A 15,495-nucleotide genomic window follows, 5' to 3' on the forward strand; every position below is an offset into this window, starting at 1 on the left:
ACCGCCCGCTCTTGCGACTACAGCGTCTCGCTCACCATGTAGTTGAGTTGCTCCCGCTCTTAAGATTTAACCGAACTTTTTGGACTGCTGAAAGCAGTTGTATTCCGACCGCTGGTTGGTGGAGACATTTTGACTATATTCTGGACCTGCATTGTTGCGTAATGCGTCATATGACGCGACGCGTTAGCGCACCCGGAAGTGCTCCGGTGCGCAAGGCGCAGCTTCCCGGAAACGATCCAGAGCGCGCCGCGCAGCGCGTAACGTAAGCATAACAGGTCATGTGACTTGTTAATAAAACTTTTCATTGGTTCATTTTACTTTTGTTTTCCTAATGATGTAAGACTAGGTCATGTGACCTAAAAATAACACTTTTCATTGGATTAAAACATTTTTTTTCCCGAAACGATGAAAGCCCCACCTTGTTTCTGGATGTTTCAGACTGAAGCTGGCGTCACCATGAGAGCACCACCATCTCGTAGCTCAGTCGTGGCCATTCCGCAAGCAATCATGGCAGCCGCTCCCCACCGAAAGCCTGCGGGAGTCGACGGCCCCCAAGACTTTTGTACAATCTTCAAGGCTGAGGGGACGCTTTTGAGAATGGAACCCAAGCCCTAGCAGACAAGCGTCCGAGTTCCAAGGTGTCCCAGGGCCATTTTACTGGACCAGGCCCAAATCCGAAGAGCCGGCCGCCATTTTAAGACTCCTGTGGCAGCCGCCTATCGCTGCACCGCAAGAGTGGGAGCAACTCAACTACATGGTGAGCGAGACGCTGTAGCCGTAAGAGCGGGCGGTAAACAGCTGAATGGCGGAAAATGCACAGTGTACCAAAAGCGGGCGGAATGGCGACTGAAACGATAAAGGGGCGCCCCACTACAGCAGACGAGCCTCCGCCATGTGCTTCAAAACTGCATATGTATCTCGTGATATCAAAGTTGGGCAACCAGTACACAACAAGCAGTTACGAGTCCCATTTACACCGGCGCCATTTTGGGCGCGGCCGAGCAGGTCCAGGATCTAGTCAAACATAACAAATGAGGCTGACGTCTCTGAAGCAGTTGACGAACAGTAGGACATAGCAAATAAACATGAAGTCTCTAAAGCTGTTAACTCACTGCAGGACAAAACAAGTGAACCTGAAACCTCTGGAATAATTGTCGCTCAAAAGAACAACACACAAAACTCTGTAGAGCCTGAAGAAAGAAAAACAGAAGGGCACTGTAGTTTCAGACACACTTAACACTAATGACTAAACAAAGATATCGTCTGTTTATGAAGCAGGTATCATGTTCACAGAATTGACAAAGAAGTGTGCAGACACCAATGCTATTAAGAAACACAAGGAAATCCCTAACGCATCAGCATTCTCGGAAGAGATTGACACAGATAACATCTTAAGGAATAAAGAAAGACAAAATAAGGATGAGGAAGTTATCACTTTAGTTTTTTCATCAGCTAACGACAGCAAGAAACATATTGTAATGGAGATTAGAGAGGCTACGGATGAATTATCAAAAATATCAAAAGAAATGGCTACTCCCCCCTTTAGCAGATTAGCTAAATGTTTGCGTAATTTAGGCATAAAAGTTATATTATTGTTGTTGTTGTTATCGTTATAGTTCTGGTTAATTTCTTAAAATGTTTAAATATATTTACAGTTTTTGTTGCGTTCATTATATTTAAATGTTAATAAAGTTATATTATTGTTGTTGTTATCGTTATAGTAATAGTTTTCTTTGTAGATGTTTTTCCATCACCCGCCCAGGATATCACCACTGTTCCCCATGTCATAAAACCTTAGGATGTTCAATAACTGAAACAGCTAATATGGGTTTACTTACAGGGGACATCTTTTGTTCTATTTTATAAAGTAAAACTATTGTGAACGCAAGTATTATACATAGTAAGTGTTTAATATAGCATTTCTCAGTCATTGGTTAAGCAGCTAGGACCTGTTCACTCTTGACACCCCAGGTGCTGTGTATGTTGCACTATAGTGCTGCATAGAGAAAACGGACAACCCTATTGATGTTGATTTTTCATTATTGATTATTGTAAAGAAATGGCGACTCCCCCCTTTAGCAGATTAGCTAAATGTTTGCGTAATTTAGGCATAAAAGTTATATTATTGTTATTGTTGTTGTTATCGTTATAGTTCTGGTTAATTTAAAAAAATGTTTAAATATATTTACAATTTTTGTTGCGTTCGTTATATTTAAAAGTTATTAAAGTTTTAAAATCTAACTTTGTTGGAGTGCTATATATTTTTTAAAAATCGGGTGAATGGGGCCTTGAATCGGGTTATTGTCATGTGTGGGCTTTGCAAGTGTACTGCTACAGGATCGGACATTTCAAACTCAAATGCACGTTCTTTTTCTTAACTTTCCGAAGCATGGAGCGCAATAGCAGGCAGAGAAAGGATGATGCACGTGTTGAACACTGCCTGGCCTGACAAGTTGCTGGCAGTGCCCCCCCGCCCGCTCCTGAAAGACGGCACACACACACCGCCGCCCCGAGTACTTCACAAATCTTTAAAAGACCATGCGCTTGTTCATGAGGCTTAAATGGTTTATCACCCCTTCTAGAACCCCTGCATCGACCCTCTGACGTTTCCTGGAAGAATTAGCACGTAACACAATACCAAGCCCTGTCAGCTGAAATCCCCGAGAAATCATGGGGCATATTATCAAGGGGGTTTATTTCCGCTTTTTTGGCTTTAAAAGCCAAAAAAAAAGAGATAAAATTATCTCCCTATTACCAAGCTGTCGCTAACACCAGTTAGTGACAGCTAAAAGGAGATAGCGACTATCTTGGGCCCCGCTTTGCATGTCAGTGATATTTATCACTAATGACATGCAAAGTGGGCGTGCCAAGATTTTAGCGACTGGAAACAGTCCCTAACCATCGCTATCTCCTATTACCAACTTTTGGAGATATTCGCGCTAAGCGCGAATATCTCCAAAACCTAACACCTGCCCTGAGCAGTTTTTAGCCATGTTATCCAATGGAAAGTGGATAACATGGCTAAGAGCATTTTCTGGATAATGCATGAATATCGCTGACTTTTCAGCGATATTCATGCATTGCGGCCGTTTTTTATTGCATTTGCGATAAACCTTGCTAATAGCAAGGTTTATGTGCGATAAAATTCGCCGATGTGCGGCGATAATTTTTGTCTCTAAACAAGTTAGAGACAAAAAATATCGCTAGTTGTTAGTAATATGCCCCCGGATTTTTCCTTGCAGGAATCGGGAGGCGAAAGACTAGCACTGAAATCAGTAGTCTCACGCCTGAATCGGGAGGGTTGGCATGTCTGGATACTCTACAGCTGGGGCCATAAACTACATCTGCAGGGCTAGGTGATAGCCTGGGTCCGGCATGGACAATCGGACACAGAGGAAGAGGAGTGTCAGAGGGTGCGGTAGTGAATAGGGTGAAAGGGTGGTGTCGATACATGAGAGAGAGAGCGGGGGTGACCAGTGCGTGGGGGAGATGCTTGCGAGGGTGGGGAGCCGTGCTGAGAATCGACGGCGTGCAGAGAGTGGGCCTGGTCAAGGCATCTAAAATGGCTGCCGTGCACGACAAAATTGTGGCATTGGACAAAAAGGCAAGATGGCGCAGACAATGTTTATCAATAAGGATTAATTTATAACAAAATATTTTCTCGCAGTGACAAATTGGCGATCAACACTTCCTGATTTCCATCGAATGGAACGTTAACAGACGTCACACAGCAAAAAAAAAAAAAAAAGCTCACGCACAGCCGCTGGAAGAGATGTATCAACAAATATGAGCCTCCTCAGCCACCCTCAGAAAACATAAGGGGATTAAGATTCGTCTCCGGCACCCCCTTATACCTAGTAATTTAATTAAAACGAAGCACAAAATGGCGAATTCCCGTTTCGCTACCAGTTTGCGGCCCAGTTCGCGGCCCGGGAAGCGCTTCTACCGTGAAAAATCATTTTTTTTTTTATTTTCCCCACGGGACCCTTTAATAACCCCAACAACATTCCTAGGGGGTCAAGAGGTGTATACCTTGCCCCCTTTCAATAAATTCCCCCTTCGTTTTTCACCTCTTCTTCTCTCTCGATCCTACCGAGAGATAAGATGGCGGCCGCTCCGGACTGTTTAGAATGTTGACAGACACCGGAGAGCCAATCAGCTTTCTGCGCGCAAAGTTCCGTTTCGCGAAAAGTAAGCGGACCGGAGCGCAGCCCGGAGCGCTGTTACAGATATATATCTTGTTTTGAACGTTAATTTCTCAAAAACTACTGGAGCACATATATTGAGACCTAGCAAAGGCACATCGGGCTAACAGTCCCTACAATTTTGCCAAGTTTCGTGCAAATCCATTCAGCCGTTCGAGCTAAAAGTGAGGCCAAAGGCCCTATGGAAATTAACATGGGAAAAACGCATTTTGGGACCCCCCTTTTTTCTCGACCCCCCCTTGACGAAACCCCCCCAGATTTTCGGGGCTGCTCAGAAACAAAATGTGCCATTTTCCTGAAAATTTCAGCCGATTCCGTCCACAAACGCCAAAGTTATTAGACATAGAATTTTCAAAAGTTCCATAGACAAATAATCCTAACTATATATACCTACTGGCGACAGCCAGTAGGTAATATATATATATATATATATATATTCACAGAAAAAACCATAGGTTATAGTCCATATATAGTTAGGAATTTGCATTTACAAAACCTTGAAAATTCAATGAAAAAACCATTGGTTATAGAACATATATAGTTAGGAATTTGCATTTACAAAACCTTATTTTACTCGCATAAAACCTATTGAAATTCCATATATAGTTAGATGCGCTAACTATATATCGCGCACCCGCAATCCACTGCTGATGATGTCACATATTACATCATTCATGACATGGTCAGTGACATCACTGATGACATCACTGATGACAACTCAAATGACATCACTGATGACAACATCCAGTGACTGTATGTTTCTGTAAAGTTAAAATATGTCTTACATATTGAAGAATGAGTGGATGTATAAATGTCTGGATGAAGGATTTAGTAGGTGCATGACTGATTGTATGAGAGAGTGATTAAATGTGTCTCACTGAGTGCATGGGTTAGTGATTAAACTGTAATAATTTGTGCATCATTATATCTGTTGTTCTGTAAACTGCTGCATGTGTTGATCAGTAGCTATATGAGTAACTATATGGGTTATTGATTGGTTGCCCAAGTATTTGTATGGGAGACTGAGTATGTGTGTGAGTGGCTGGGAGGTGTGTGACTCTGTGCATAGATGTGTGAACAGCTGATTCACTAGATGTATGGGTTCAAAACTGCATGTGGAAACAGCTGTATGGGTGGTTGACTGTGTGCATGAGTGTATTGGTGAGTGATTGGATATCTCAATGCTACATGTCAAAGTAAGTACATATGTAAAACACAGTACATGCGAGAGTTGACATATATAAATTACTGTGTTTAAGAGCCAGTGAATGTGTGAGTGGCTGCATGGATCATTGAAAACTTGTATCTGTGATTGTATAAGAGAGTAAATATGTGTTAGAATATGTTTCAATAAGTAAGATGTGTATAACTGTATAGTTGAGGAATTGGAGGTGTGATTGATTCTTTGCATGACTGTCTAAGTGTATGAGTAACTCCATGGATGAGTGACAATCTGTGAGTGTCTGTTTTCACTGATTGTATCTAAGGTTATATCAGAGTCTGTAGAGGTTCATCGTATTAACACATGAATGATGTCATCTGTGATGTCATCAGTGATGTCATTTGAGTTGTCATCAGTGATGTCATCAGTGATGTCACTGACCATGTAATGAATGATGTAATATGTGACATCATCAGCAGTGGATTGCGGGTGCGCGATATATAGTTAGCGCTTATAACTATATATGGAATTTCAATGGTTTTATGCGAGTAAAATAAGGTTTTGTAAATGCAAATCCCTAACTATATATGGCCTAAAACCAATGGTTTTTTCATTGAATTTTCATGGTTTTGTAAATGCAAATTCCTAACTATATATGGAGTATAACCTATGGTTTTTTCTGTGAATTTCAATGGTTTTTTAATAGCAAATATCAAAAGCTGTCAAATGTCAAGTACGTGATAGGTAAAAACGTTTTCGTGTTTATGCACGCTGATGTGCTTTGAACGCTGCCCCCCCTCCCCACTCCCCTCTTTTCTCTTAGTAGTACTCTCTCTTTGCAGATAGTGAACGGTAGTTAACGCAGACCTTTACCCCCGTTGTAATCCGTCGTACCTGCTTGTCTCTCCATTTGATTGATTATTATCCAAGCATTTACTGTTTTACAATTGGTTCTCTTTGGATCATTCTCTATTTACAAACAAGCACAAAGTCGCAATACTCTGTTTAGTCTTTGCAGATAGTGAAAAATCGTGTAAAAAAATAAAAGTAATCGAGCAAAATCAGTAGACCACTATTTCGATCTCTTTTTAACCTCGGTAAAATACAAACATTAGGAATAACCCTTCATGAGAAATACGAAAATAGTGAAATGAATTGAGCTCCACACCATGAGGGCTGCAAAACAGCTCGACTCCGCCACCCACACCGCCCAAAATAACGGCAAACCCTATGCAAATATTATAAATATACACAACACACCACCAAAGAAACAGAATAAAACATTTTATTAAGTAACTATTTACATAACTATTTTATACTTTTTATTGCCCGATCCGGCTACCTCAATCGATCGAGCATAAAACTCATGCACTGATAACAAGCGTTGAGAGTTTGTAGAATGATGGCTTCAGATTTTCCACATACGGTGTAGTGGCGCGAACTGGCAGGGGGCGTTTGGATTCTACCCCTTCTCCAAATAAGATTTTCATACGTAAATGTTCGTTCATGCTTTTTGTCCCTGAGTTGCTTCCATGTCACTGCCTTACATAAATGGCATAAGTCTTGGTTATTGAGTGCCATACTTCAGAATTCTAAGCAGTTCTTGTAACACTGTTTAAACCTTATTTGCACCTGCTGCAGCTTCACTATTCAAAGTAAGTGGGGTCCATTTGTGGACCTGACTGCATTGGAAAACAATGTGATACGGTGCCTCCCTAAACCGCTTGACGGAGGCCCCCGAGGGGCGGTGAGATGGCGCGGACTGAGAGGGGGCACTTGGCTCCTGCCCCCTCCCCAAGTCGTGTTGCCCTGGTGAGGCCTGAGATCGCCCCCGGCATAGGCGGGCGGCTCCCGGGGTCCGGCGGAATTTTTTCCCTTTCGAAGAATCTTTCATTCTGGACCTTGTCCCACAATCCGTTTCACCTGAAGACACGCTGTCGCAGGGCGCCCCTTTACCGTTTTAGTTGCCATTCCGCCCGCTTTTGGTACTCTGTGCCTCTTCCGCCATTCAGCTGTTTACCGCTCGCTCTTGCGACTACAACGTCTCGCTCACCATGTAGTTGAGTTGCTCCCGCTCTTAAGATTTGACGGAACGTTTTGGACTGCTGAAAGCGGTGGAAATCCGACCGCTGGTTGGTGGAGACATTTTGACTATATTCTGCACCTGCATTGTCGCGTAATGCGTCATATGACGCGACGCGTTAGCGCACCCGGAAGTGCTCCGGTGCGCAAGGCGCAGCTTCCCGGAAACCATCCAGAGCGCGCCGCGCAGCGCGTAACGTAAGCATAACAGGTCATGTGACTTGTTAATAAAACTTTTCATTGGTTCATTTTACTTTTCTTTTCCTAATTATGTAAGACTAGGTCATGTGACCTAAAAATAACACTTTTCATTGGATTAAAACATTTTTTTTCCCCAAACGATGAAAGCCCCACCTTGTTTCTGGATGTTTCAGACTGAAGCTGGCGTCACCATGAGAGCACCACCATCTCGTAGCTCCGTCGTGGCCATTCCGCAAGCAATCATGGCAGCCGCTCCCCACCGGAAGCCTGCGGGAGTCGAGGGCCCCCAAGACTTTTGTACAATCTTCAAGGCTGAGGGGACGCTTTCGAGAATGGAACCCAAGCCCTGGCAGACAAGCGTCCGAGTTCCAAGGTGTCCCAGGGCCATTTTACTGGACCAGGCCCAAATCCGAAGAGCCGGCCGCCATTTTAAGAGTCCTGTGGCAGCCGCCTACCGCTGCACCGCAAGAGTGGGAACAACTCAACTACATGGTGAGCGAGACGGTGTAGCCGTAAGAGCGGGCGGTAAACAGCTGAATGGCGGATGAGGCACAGTGTAGCAAAAGCGGGCGGAATGGCGACTGAAACGATTAAGGGGCGCCCCACTACAGCAGACAAGCCTCCGCCATGTGCTTCAAAACTGCATATGTATCTCGTGATATCAAGGTTGGGCAACCAGTACAGAACAAGCAGTTACGAGTCCCATTTACACCGGCGCCATTTTGGGCGCGGCCGGGCAGGTCCAGGATCTACTGAAACATAAAAAATGAGGCTGACGTCTCTGAAGCAGTTCACGAACAGCAGGACATAGCAAATAAACATGAACTCTCTAAAGCTGTTAACTCACTGCAGAACAAAACAAGTGAACCTGAAACCTCTGGAATAATTGCCGCTCAAAAGAACAACACACAAAACTCTGTAGAGCCTGAAGAAAAAAAAACAGAAGGGCACTGTAGTTTCAGACACACTTAACACTAATGACGAAACAAAGATATCGTCTGTTTATAAAGCAGTTATCAACTTGACAGAATTGACAAAGAAGTGTACAGACACCAATGCATCAGCATTCTCGGAGATAACATCTTAAGGAACAAAGAAAGACCTGTTCACTCTTGACACCCCAGGTGCTGTGTATATTGCACTATAGTGCTGCATAGAGAAAACGGGCAACCCTATTGATGTGGATTTTTCATTATTGAATATTGTAAAGAAATGGCGACTCCCCCCTTTAGCAGATTAGCTAAATGTTTGCGTAATTTAGGCATAAAAGTTATATTATTGTTGTTGTTGTTGTTATCGTTATAGTTCTGGTTAATTTCAAAAAATGGTTAAATATATTTACAGTTTTTGTTGCGTTCGTTATATTTAAATGTTAATAAAGTTTTAAAATGTAACTGTCTTGGAGTACTATATTTTTTTTAAAAATCGGGTGAATGGGGCCTTGAATCGGGTTATTGTCATGTGTGGGCTTTGCAAGTGTACTGCTACAAGATTGGACATTTCAAACTCAAATGCACGTTCTTTTTCTTACCTTTCCGAAGCATGGAGCGCAATAGCAGGCAGAGAAAAGGTGATGCACGTGTTGAACACTGCCTGGCCTGCAAATTGCTGCCAGTGCCCCCCCGCCCGCTCCTGAAAGAGGACACACACACACCGCCGCCCCGAGTACTTCACAAATCTTTAAAAGACCATGCGCTTGTTCAATGGGAAGTGGATAACATGGCTAAGAGCATTTGCTGACTAATGCATGAATATTGCTGACTTTTCAGCGATATTCATGCATTGCGGCCGTTTTTTATCGCATTTGCGATAAACCTTGCTAATAGCAAGGTTTATGTGCGATAAAATTCGCCGAAGTGCGGCGATAATTATTGTCTCTAAACAAGTTAGAGACAAAAATTACCGCTAGTTGTTGGAAATATGCCCCCGGGTTTTTCCTTGCAGGAATCGGGAAGCGAAAGACTAGCACTGAAATCAGTAGTCTCACACCTGAATCGGGAGGGTTGGCATGTCTGGATACTATACAGCTGGAGCCATAAACTACATCCGCAGGGCTAGGTGATAGCCTAGGTCCGGCCTGGACAATCGGACACAGAGGAAGAGAAGTGTCAGAGGGTGCGGTAGTGAATAGGGTGAAAGGGAGGTGTCGAACGGGCACAGGGTGTGATTCTCAGAGAAGAGCAGCGCAGATGGGGGAAGTATATGGCCCATGCATGAGAGAGAGAGCGGGGGTGACCATTGCGTGGGGGAGATGCGTGCGAGGGTGGGGAGCCATGCTGAGAATCGACGGCGTGCAGAGAGTGGCCCTGGTCAAGGCATCTAAAATGGCTGCCGTGCACGACAAAATTGTGGCATTGGACAAAAACGCAAGATGGCGCAGACAATGTTTATCAATAAGGATTCATTTATAACAAAATATTTACTCGCAGTGACAAAATGGTGTTCAACACTTCCTGATTTCCATCGAATCGAACGTTAACAAACGTCACGCAGCAAAAAAAAAAAAAAAAAAAAGCTCACGCACAGAGCGGTTTTTAGCCATGTTATCCAATGGAAGGTGGATAACATGGCTAAGAGCATTTGCTGGATAATGCATGAATATCGCTGACTTTTCAGCGATATTCATGCATTGTGGCCGATGTGCGGCGATAATTTTTGTCTCTAAACAATTAAAACGAAGCACAAAATGGCGAATTCCCGTTTCGCTACCAGTTTGCGGCCCAGTTCGCGGCCCGTGAAGCGCTTCTACCGTGAAAAATCTTTTTTTTTTTTTATTTTCCCCACGGGACCCTTTAATAACCCCAACAACATTCCTAGGGGGTCAAGAGGGGGATACCTTGCCCCCTTTCATTAAATTCCCCCTTAGTTTTTCACCTTTTCTTCTCTCTCGATCCTACCGAGAGACAAGATGGCGGCCGCTCCGGACTGTCACGCAGCAAAAAAAAAAAAAGCTCACGCACAGCCGCTGGAAGAGATAGATCAACATATATCAGCCTCCTCAGCCACCCTCAGGAAACATAGGGGATTAGGATACGTCTCCCGCACCCACTTATACCTAGTAATTTAATTAACGAAGCACAAAATGGCGAATTCCCGTTTCGCTACCAGTTTGCGGCCCAGTTCGCGGCCCGTGAAGCGCTTCTACCGTGAAAAATCATTTTTTTTTTATTTTCCCCACGGGACCCTTTAATAACCCCAACAACATTCCTAGGGGGTCAAGAGGGGGATACCTTGCCCCCTTTCATTAAATTCCCCTTTCGTTTTTCACCTCTTCTTCTCTCTCGATCCTACCGAGAGACAAGATGGCGGCCGCTCCGGACTGTTTAGAATGTTGACAGACACCGAAGAGCCAATCAGCTTTCTGCGCGCAAAGTTCCGATAAGCGAAAAGTAAGCGGACCGGATCGCTGCCCGGAGCGCTGTTACAGATATATATCTTGATTTAAACGTTAATTTCTCAAAATCCACTGAAGCACATATATTGAGACCTAGCAAAGGCACATCGGGCTAACAGTCCCTACAATTTTGCCAAGTTTCGTGCAAATCCATTCAGCCGTTCGAGCTAAAAGTGAGTCCAACCGCCCTATGGAAAACTCAATGCAAAAAACGCGTTTTGGGACCCCCCTTTTTTCTCAGCCCCCCCTTGACGAAACGCCACCAAATTTTCAGGGGCTGCTCAAAAACAAAATGTGCCATTTTCCTGAAAATTTCAGCCGATTCCGTCCACAAACGCCAAAGTTATTAGACATAGAATTTTCAGAAATCCCATAGGGAATTAATCCTAACTATATATACCTACTGGCGATAGCCAGTAGGTAATATTACCTACTGGCTATCGCCAGTAGGTATATATAGTTAGGATTTATTCCCTATGGGATTTTTGAAAATTCTATGTCTAATAACTTTGGCGTTTGTGGACGGAATCGGCTGAAATTTTCGGGAAAATGGCACATTTTGTTTCTGAGCAGCCCCTGAAAATTTGGTGGGGTTTCGTCAAGGGGGGCTGAGAAAAAAGGGGGGTCCCAAAACGCGTTTTTCCCATGTTAATTTCCATAGGGCGGTTGGACTCACTTTTAGCTTGAACAGCTGAATGGATTTGCACGAAACTTGGCAAAATTGTAGGGACTGTTAGCCCGATGTGCCTTTGCTAGGTCTCAATATATGTGCTCCAGTAGTTTTTGAGAAATTAACGTTCAAAACAAGATATATATCTGTAACAGCGCTCCGGGCTGCGCTCCGGTCCGCTTACTTTTCGCGAAACGGAACTTTGCGCGCAGAAAGCTGATTGGCTCTCCGGTGTCTGTCAACATTCTAAACAGTCCGGAGCGGCCGCCATCTTATCTCTCGGTAGGATCGAGAGAGAAGAAGAGGTGAAAAACGAAGGGGAAATTTAATGAAAGGGGGCAAGGTATACCCCTCTTGACCCCCTAGGAATGTTGTTGGGGTTATTAAAGGGTCCCGTGGGGAAAATAAAAAAAAATGATTTTTCACGGTAGAAGCGCTTCACGGGCCGCGAACTGGGCCGCAAACTGGTAGCGAAACGGGAATTCGCCATTTTGTGCTTCGTTTTAATTAAATTACTAGGTATAAGGGGGTGCGGGAGACGTATCCTAATCCCCTATGTTTCCTGAGGGTGGCTGAGGAGGCTCATATATGTTGATACATCTCTTCCAGCGGCTGTGCGTGAGCTCTTTTTTTTTTTTGCTGCGTGACGTCTGTTAACGTTCGATTCGATGGAAATCAGGAAGTGTTGACCGCCAATTTGTCACTGCGATAAAATATTTTGTTATAAATGAATCCTTATTGATAAACATTGTCTGCGCCATCTTGCCTTTTTGTCCAATGCCACAATTTTGTCGTGCACGGCAGCCATTTTAGATGCCTTGACCAGGCCCACTCTCTGCACGCCGTCGATTCTCAGCACGGCTCCCCACCCTCGCAAGCATCTCCCCCACGCACTGGTCACCCCCGCTCTCTCTCTCATGCATCGGCCATATACTTCCCCCAATCTGCGCTGCTCTTCCCTGAGAATCACACCCTGTGCCCGCCCGACACCTCCCTTTCACCCTATTCACTACCGCACCCTCTGACACTCCTCTTCCTCTGTGTCGGATTGTCCAGGCCGGACCCAGGCTATCACCTAGCCCTGCGGATGTAGTTTATGGCCCCAGCTGTAGAGAATCCAGACATGCCAACCCTCCCGATTCAGGCGTGAGACTACTGATTTCAGTGCTAGTCTTTCGCCTCCCGATTCCTGCAAGGAAAAATCCGGGGGCATATTACCAACAACTAGCGATAATTTTTGTCTCTAACTTGTTTAGAGACAAAAATTATCGCCGCACATCTGCGAATTTTTTCGCACATAAACCTTGCTATTAGCAAGGTTTATCGCAAATGCGATAAAAAACGGCCGCAATGCATGAATATCGCTGAAAAGTCAGCGATATTCATGCATTATCCAGCAAATGCTCTTAGCCATGTTATCCACCTTCCATTGGATAACATGGCTAAAAACTGCTCTGTGCGTGAGCTTTTTTTTTTTTTTTTGCTGCGTGACGTTTGTTAACGTTCGATTCGATGGAAATCAGGAAGTGTTGACCACCATTTTGTCACTGCGAGTAAATATTTTGTTATAAATGAATCCTTATTGATAAACATTGTCTGCGCCATCTTGCCTTTTTGTCCAATGCCACAATTTTGTCGTGCACGGCAGCCATTTTAGATGCCTTGACCAGGCCCACTCTCTGCACGCCGTCGATTCTCAGCACGGCTCCCCACCCTCGCAAGCATCTCCCCCACGCACTAGTCACCCCCGCTCTCTCTCTCATGCATGGGCCATATACTTCCCCCCATCTGCGCTGCTCTTCTCTGAGAATCACACCCTGTGCCCGCCCGACAGCTCCCTTTCACCCTATTCACTACCGCACCCTCTGACACTCCTCTTCCTCTGTGTCCGATTGTCCAGGCCGGACCCAGGCTATCACCTAGCCCTGCGGATGTAGTTTATGGCCCCAGCTGTAGAGAATCCAGATATACCAATCCTCCCGATTCAGGCATGAGACTACTGATTTCAGTGCTAGTCTTCCGCCTCCCGATTCCTGCAAGGAAAAACCCGGGGGCATATTACCAACAACTAGCGATAATTTTTGTCTCTAACTTGTTTAGAGACAAAAATTATCGCCGCACATCGGCGAATTTTATCGCACATAAACCTTGCTATTAGCAAGGTTTATCGCAAATGCGATAAAAAACGGCCGCAATGCATGAATATCGCTGAAAAGTCAGCGATATTCATGCATTATCCAGCAAATGCTCTTAGCCATGTTATCCACCTCCCATTGGATAACATGGCTAAAAACTGCTCAGGGCAGGTGTTAGGTTTTGGAGATATTCGCGCTTAGCGCGAATATCTCCAAAAGTTGGTAATAGGAGATAGCGATGGTTAGGGACTGTTTCCAGTCGCTAAAATCTTGGCACGCCCACTTTGCATGTCATTAGTGATAAATATCACTGACATGCAAAGCGGGGCCCAAGATGGTCGCTATCTCCTTTTAGCTGTCACTAACTGGTGTTAGCGACAGCTTGGTAATAGGGAGATAATTTTATCTCTTTTTTTTGGCTTTTAAAGCCAAAAAAGCGGAAATAAACCCCCTTGATAATATGCCCCACGATTTCTCGGGGGTTTCAGCTGACAGGGCTTGGTATTGTGTTACGTGCTAATTCTTCCAGGAAACGTCATAGGGTCGATGCAGGGGTTCTAGAAGGGGTGATAAACCATTTAAGCCTCATGAACAAGCGCATGGTCTTTTAAAGATTTGTGAAGTACTCGGGGCGGCGGTGTGTGTGTGCCCTCTTTCAGGAGCGGGCGGGGGGGGCACTGCCAGCAACTTGCCAGGTCAGGTAGTGTCCAACACGTGCATCACCCTTTCTCTGCCTGCTATTGCGCTCCATGCTTCGGAAAGGTAAGAAAAAGAACGTGCATTTGAGTTTGAAATGTCCGATCCTGTAGCAGTACACTTGCAAAGCCCACACATGACAATAACCCGATTCAAGGCACCATTCACCCGATTTTTTAAAAATATATAGCACTCCAACAAAGTTGGATTTTAAAACTTTATTAACTTTTAAATATAACGAACGCAACAAAAACTGTAAATATATTTAAACATTTTTTGAAATTAACTAGAACTATAATGATAACAACAACAACAACAATAATATAACTTTTATGCCTAAATTACGCAAACATTTAGCTAATCTGCTAAAGGGGGGAGTCGCCATTTCTTTACAATAATCAATAATGAAAAATCAACATCAATAGGGTTGTCCGTTTTCTCGATGCAGCACTATAGTGCAACATACACAGCACCTGGGGTGTCAAGAGTGAACAGGTCCTAGCTGCTTAACCAATGACTGTCAAATGCTATATTAAACACTTACTATGTATAATACTTGCGTTCACAATAGTTTTACTTTACAAAACAGAACAAAAGATGTCCCCTGTAAGTAAACCCATATTAGCTGTTTCAGTTATTGAACATCCTAAGGTTTTATGACATGGGGAACAGTGGTGATATCCTGGGCGGGTGATGGAAAAACATCTACAAAGAAAACTATTGGTGAATTATACTTCTCCGGAAACTATAACGATAACAACAACAATAATATAACTTTATTAACTTTTAAATATAACGAACGCAACAAAAACTGTAAATATATTTAAACATTTTTTGAAATTAACCAGAACTATAACGATAACAACAACAACAACAATAATATAACTTTTATGCCTAAATTACGCAAACATTTAGCTAATCTGCTAAAGGGGGGAGTAGCCATTTCTTTT

Source organism: Lissotriton vulgaris, chromosome 2_1 (genome assembly GCF_964263255.1).
Source record: "Lissotriton vulgaris chromosome 2_1, aLisVul1.2, whole genome shotgun sequence".
Taxonomy (NCBI): domain Eukaryota; kingdom Metazoa; phylum Chordata; class Amphibia; order Caudata; family Salamandridae; genus Lissotriton; species Lissotriton vulgaris.